Source organism: Erithacus rubecula (assembly GCF_903797595.1).
Source record: "Erithacus rubecula genome assembly, chromosome: 3".
Taxonomy (NCBI): Eukaryota; Metazoa; Chordata; class Aves; order Passeriformes; family Muscicapidae; genus Erithacus; species Erithacus rubecula.
Window position 1 is genome coordinate 71,299,859 of NC_136689.1, and position 6,000 is coordinate 71,305,858.

The 6,000-nt window shown below is 33.1% G+C and overlaps 1 protein-coding gene across 1 annotated transcript in view; it reads left to right on the top strand.

Annotated features, from left to right (window-relative positions):
- LOC306800420 (cadherin-9) overlaps positions 1-6,000 on the top strand; it is a 98,438-nt gene that overhangs the window by 46,452 nt on the left and 45,986 nt on the right. The window lies entirely within an intron of this gene.

A 6,000-nucleotide genomic window follows, 5' to 3' on the forward strand; every position in this document is an offset into this window, starting at 1 on the left:
GTATTTGAAGAATCCTACAAATAGAGAAACTTTGTTTTCCTTTGATTTCAGAAAGGGTCACTTTGGACACAGCTGAATATCTTATGCTTTCATGTTCCTTCCCATTGCTTACTATAATACTTAGTGTTTTAAAATTTAAAAATATAGAAGGATATTTCAAAGAATCATACTAAATCTGATAGTTAATGACATTTTTCAAATTGATAGTTCACACCATATACAGTCTATTATTCTTTCTCTTTACATTTCCCAGAGCCGGGGGGTCTGGGTATGTTACAGCCAAATCCCAACATTTTTTAGCCATATTGCTATTAATATAATTCTTCATTATATCAATTTTATGAAAAATATTTTCAATTTGAAGTTACCAATTACTTAAATGTTTTCTCTTAAGCTACGAAGAAAGCAATGTTATAAAAGGCAAACACAAGGAAAATATTTTTTATGAAAGGTGAAGTTATGACTTTCATATGGAAGATGTTCCTGCCTATGCCAGGTGGGATGAAACTACGTGATCTTTAAGGTCCCTTCCAAACAAAAATATATTGTGATTCTATGTAGAAACAGCTGTACCAGCAATTCAGAGACTGGATTTACAGCAGGGGAATAGGAATATTTTCCATCTGAAGCAGAAATTGCACATGAAATTAAAAAAAAAAAAAAAAAACAAAAAACAAAAAACACACACAAAAACCACAGGTATTTTCATACATCTGTATTATGGTTCATCAAAAATTTAAACAGAAATATGTTTGGTACAATAAGACAAATAAGTTTTCATTTTTACAGGGCAAAAAATCTTTGTCTTTTACAGCTTCCTCCTGTAGTTTTCTTCTGCTGACTTGCGATAATCTCAAACCAAAATAGCTAGCACCACTTACTCTTCACATTCTTATACCTCCAGAAATTGGATTAAAAAGCCAGGTACTAAACCCTAAGAAACTCCTTTAAGAAAGATATTTGAATTACACACATCAAAATAAAACACTAGTCCAACCAAAATTAATGAACAGCCTGTAGTAGGCTAGTCTGAATATCTGAAATATGTTCACAGGTAGACAAAATATTACCATTAACATTTTCAGTGATTTTTATAAATACAAACACAATCTAACTTTACTGATGGAAGTGGAAAGAAATCAAAGAAAAGACTGCTGTAAACCATATTTCTGAGGAGTTCCATCACTCAAACATAATGCAAAAGGGGAATTAAGGCCTTTAGATTATCACAGCAAAATTACAGAAATTATGAGAAAACCTTCACAATTCCACAGCATGGAGCTAATAAATATTGTGAGGAATTAGTATTATCTAATGTAATTGGTAGGACTTTTACTGAAATGACTTTTTACTTCTTCTTCTGCATAATACTAAATAGTAAGTAAGGATGAGCACCTAACACAATATTGCACAATAAACAATATACAAGAAATGTGTTTGACAGTGAACACAGGAAGAAAGGGCAACACAACATATCTGTATCTAACCTGTGGTACCCAGAACTGCTTCCTCATTCCAGGAAAGGACTCAGTTTTGCATCTTCCTCCTATTTCTCCCTGTCATAGTTTGAGGAGACAAAATAAAAATAGCTGAGACAAATAGGAACCTCTGCTCAATCCCTTGTCACCAGGATGTTAGAGTGTTTGGGTCTGGGGCTAGACATGCCCACAAATTCATTTGTCCTCCAGATCAGATTCCAATCACCTGGAATGGAAAAAATCTACCTACCTACCTATCTACCTACCTACTTACCTACCTACCTACCTACCTACTTACCTACCTATCTGATAAGTTTATGAAACATCTGAACACTTCCTCCCCCCTTTATAATATTTCTGACTTCAAAACTCAGCATTTGCACTTTTTTGCCCTCCCATGTTCATCTGTATTCTAACTTTGACTGTTGCTCCATGCAATCCTGATTCATCAACATACCCTTTAAGAGGGTCACTCGTGTTCTGGTGGTAGTTTCACCAGGACAATGTGGAAATCAGTCTGGTCTTTATCTCCTACTAAAATATGCAGATATATCATGCCATTAAAGAGTTTGAGCACAATAACCCCCCAGTGTATTTTGTTCACATTAAAGGTAAGGGAAGTTGTTCACACCTACTAGAAAGTATTTACAGGCAAATAGACCACAGAACATCAGGATTCCTCTGCCAGGGACAACTGTGTGGGTGGAGGCAGTGGAGGTATGAGGTCTGCAGTAACAGATATTTTTCTATACCCAGATACAGAGGTACACTGTAAACCTCTAATTTGTGAGCATTAACAGAGCGCCTACCACAACGTAAACATGGGTCGGTCTGTCCTCTCCCAATGTGTCTCTGTCTTTAATTTCCCCTCTCCACAAAGGAGATTATACCTCTTTTCTGCATTTAGGCAACCAAATGAATGTTTTCACTGTATTTATTCATAACCACCATTAGGAATAAGTTGCTCTTATTGCTCTTTTTCTCTCCTTTTCTTCTGCAACAACAGTTGTGCAGAAGCAAACGGCAAATAAAATGAAATCTAAATAATGTCTAGCAATTTCTTACTTCTAAGTGCAGAAAATGCATTCATATCACTATATAATTTGTTAACTCTGTCCATTGATTCTTCTTTTTCCATTGATTGTATGTCTGCCTAACTTGGTAAGCGTAACTGTCTATTAGAAAGAGTTAAGAATGAGATCGGCTACAGTTTGAAGGAAATTTAGTAAATTAGAACTGAATTAATAAGAAACATGGACTTTTAAGGAGCTCTTTTCTAAGATTTTTTTTTTTATTTTACTCTGTATTTTGTTTCACATTCCATACCAATTACTGAACTTAATAATTTGAGATATATTTTCACTTCAAAGAATACTGTTATCCTCTCTACTATGTATAAAAGCAGCACTTTTGAGAGAAGTCATGAATTAACTTCAGACATACTAAGAATGCCTAGTCAAGTAAATTACTGCCTGAAACCAAGAAGTTATGTGCCATAAACAGCTTTTTTTAATATAAATATTGAATACTATATAGGGGTAAAGTTCAAACTAGAGGAGCAAGGTACTTGATTTAGGGAAAATAGAATTATGCTACAGAACACTGAGATAATCTCTGCTTGCTTACTCATTTATATATTGAAAATTAGAGTAACGGTAAACTACATAAATTTATGTCAAGATTTTTGAGAACATTAAGATTTCAATTATTTAAACACATAAATATTCAGTTAAAAATTGATAAACAGGCTAATTTGAGGGAGACACTTTAGGTAGAAAAAGAAGAATATGAGAGAATTTTTAAGTATGCTCATATTTATGACTAACATTGTTCAAAAAGTAGGTGATTGTCATTCCCCTAATCATTACCAATATCTTTGTCTCCGATGATCCACAGGAAAAATTATGTTGGGAACTTTTCAGCCAGTCACATAGAAGACTGCAAAGAGGGAAGTGTGTGTAAAGGAATATTAAGAAATCCAGACACTCAGCAGTACATCTGAGTTATCTTCATTCCAACGTTTCAAATTTATTAATGGGAATAGCATTTGTTATCAGTGGTCATTATGTACTATATATACATATTGATAAATTTAATAATACATTAGATCTTTTGTTTGGAATTTTTGGGAGAGTTGGTTTGGATTGTTCTTTGTAAGTTTGATTTGAGGGGGTGTTGGTTGTGGGGTGGTTTTTTTTTTTTTTCATTTATCAAAGTGTTTCATGGTTATCTGTCTTACAGAATGAACAACTTGTGAAATGAGAAATGAAATGTTTGAAATGTTCATTTTCCACTCATGTGATGTTTTTGCTTTCTAATCTACAATCCAATTACAGAAAGTTCATGTAGAATAAACAACAGGAATGATGTTTTGCTTTCTGTAAATGGTGGGCATTCCCAGACTTGTTGAGTTTGTAAAAGGTAGATGGAAATGACAGCAGTCAAGGGTTACTTCAGATCACATGTATTAATATTTTTCATCTGGTTTGAACATCTCAAACTCTTTCACACACCTAAACAGTTTACTAATGGAAAAGAACCCTACAAATTATTTTGCATATAAAATTATTTACTGTAATTTTTTTTTTCTATCCTTGCTGCTTGGTTTTAGCCAATAAAAGAGGATGATTATTATAACACACCACATTTTTAAATGTGATTTGCTAGAGACAATTTTCTGTACATTTTATGGAGCATAATTAACTTTTGAAAAGCTGGAATTGTATTTTATATTGCAAATTCAAAATATTTAATCAGTTCATAGAAGATTACCAGATTACCATCAAAGAAACACAGCATAGATTGGTCAAAATTATACTGCAGTTATCTCTTTACAAATATATGCATCAGTATAGTAATTTTGCATAAATCTTCACAATAATATTTGAAGTTACTCTGCTTTGTAAGTTGAAAGCATATTTTGTAGTTATAGTAAGAAGGTTTTCATAAGCTATGGTGTTCCAAAATTGCTTCACAGATAAATGGAGATTCTTCTAATGTGAACAACAAAACAAAACATACATAAGAATTAGAAATTGTCACATTTAGCATAAGTGATAGCTTGCAAACGCACTTTTAGTACTTCCTGATAGTAAATTGGCAATAGGAAGTGGAAATCTTCATTGCTAGAAAATCACATTCTAGTCACAACTTTATCATGCTTGAAAATTCTGTTTATCATTTGTTTACCATGAGACAAGTAGAAAATTCAAAATACTTATCAAAGCTTGAGTTACCTGACATCTTTGTAGATAGTTTGGACAGGTGGATTAAATAAATTTACCTAATCTCTGGAGTGTGTGTATATTGTTAGGAAGATGGGTAAAGGAATGGCAATGGACAAATATGATTTTTTTTTATCAAAACCACTTGTTAGCATAGGAAAGATCACTGCTCCCACTACTTGCCTATTGTTAACCCTTTCAATAGGTTATATAATCTAAATTATCAGCAGACATATTCATACCAGCAGTCAAAATAAGGTTGGTAAGCTCATACTATTTATGTTTACAGCCTGCTCTTCATCTGTACCTTTTAGTGTATAGAACCTCTTCTTAGCAGATGACCGTGCAACCTTTAATAATTTTTACAGGTGTCTATAACAGACACTAATCACAGTAGGTGCTAAAACTTACTATGAGATGACATACCTTGGATGGTTATCTCATCCAGTTTTATCTCTGAAAGTTCAAAATAGTAATCAGATAGTATTTGGTGACTAGTGTTATGATACAGTGTCAAAAATTAATTTGGAAAAAAATAATTTGGAAAAAAATCTACAGGTAGAATAATAAAAATTTGCGATGGCTCAGCTATGAAACATGGAGGTAAACACTAACAGGAATACAGAAACAAGGCAAGATATGTCAAAAATAAACTTATAGTTCTAGTGACTCTCCAGAGTAATATCATTATTGATACTGAACTAGATTTTCTCAGGTTGATGATATACTATATTTTTCTACTCAGAGAAGTAAAAAACATGCCAAGATAAGATTCTCTCTGTCCACACTTGAGAAGTAGTCAAGTCAACAGTTTGTGGCCAGATGTGACTGTAAGGATTTAAAAAAGAAAGTATGCTGCAGATGCTCATAAAAATTAACTGCACAGTCATGTAAATGGAATAAGAGGAACAAACTCCTGAAGAAGTGTATTATTTGATAATTTCTAGTGCCTGGGTCAGCTTCAATGGCTTGTTTTGATTTTGGTTTTGCACACTTTTTCATAACGGTGTTGTATGGCAAATTAACCAGTGCCTGTAAGTTCACAGGGACAGATTTTTGAACTCTTAAGGAGAGGTCGAGTAGGAAAAAGACTGTTAAAGCCATCTCTATGCTTTGAACATTTAACCCCTAGTGTTCTTGAAAATTATTTCTTCTGTGTGGAGAGAACTAGAAAGAAGGAAGTCATCAACAGAGGTAACATGTTCCTTAAAAACATAAAATACTGAAACAGTACAACTAGAAACATAAGTTACTTAAATCAGAACATTTATAGATGATTTGGGGAAGTTCAGAATCTC